The sequence below is a fragment of the Penaeus monodon genome, chromosome 35 (assembly GCF_015228065.2).
Source record: "Penaeus monodon isolate SGIC_2016 chromosome 35, NSTDA_Pmon_1, whole genome shotgun sequence".
NCBI lineage: Eukaryota > Metazoa > Arthropoda > Malacostraca > Decapoda > Penaeidae > Penaeus > Penaeus monodon.
The window spans coordinates 9,819,518-9,820,303 of record NC_051420.1 but is presented as its reverse complement, the minus strand read 5'-3'; positions in this window follow the sequence as shown (position 1 = coordinate 9,820,303).

Below are 786 nucleotides of genomic sequence, written 5' to 3'. Positions count from 1 at the left end.
GCACCAGAAAAATTTTACCCTCGATGATGGATGGGGGAAAAGCGGACAGGATAATCTCCCCCAAATTCAAGACTCCTGAAGGCAGTGGTTTCTGTCCTGTGGCGCGCGTCCCTCTCGGAATGGGGTCGGCGAGGGCACGGAAGGCGCGACGGAAGAGGGGGGGCACGAAGGACGGAAATGGTGGAGGGTACGAAGCAGGAATAGAGCGAGGCACAAGCGACGGAAGAGGCGAGGGACGGAAGCGGACGATAGAGCGAGACGAAGCCGACGAAGAGCTAGGCACGAAATCGACTATAGAGGGAGATAGTGACAAGCGACGGAATAGGCAGTAGATAGCGAAAGATATAAGAGTATCATTATATTGAATATAGAAAGTAAACTCATAAGAAAGCTAACATCACCCTAATGAAGATAAGTATTGTTGTATATATATATATAATATATATATATATATATATAATATATAATATATATATATATATAATATATATATATATATAAGTATATATATTTTTTCTTTTCCTTTCTTTTCTTTATTATTATTATTATCATTATTATTATTATTATTATTATTATTATTATTATTATCATCATCATCATCATCATCATCATCATCATCATCATCATCATCATCATCATCATCATCATCATCATCATCATCATCATCATCATCATCATCATCATTATCATTAGTTTGCAATACTTATTGACATGTGTCCGTTATGTATGAGAAAAAAGTAAAAACAACACTGGAAATGGGAGAAGTGAAGGAAATTTGAGTCTATT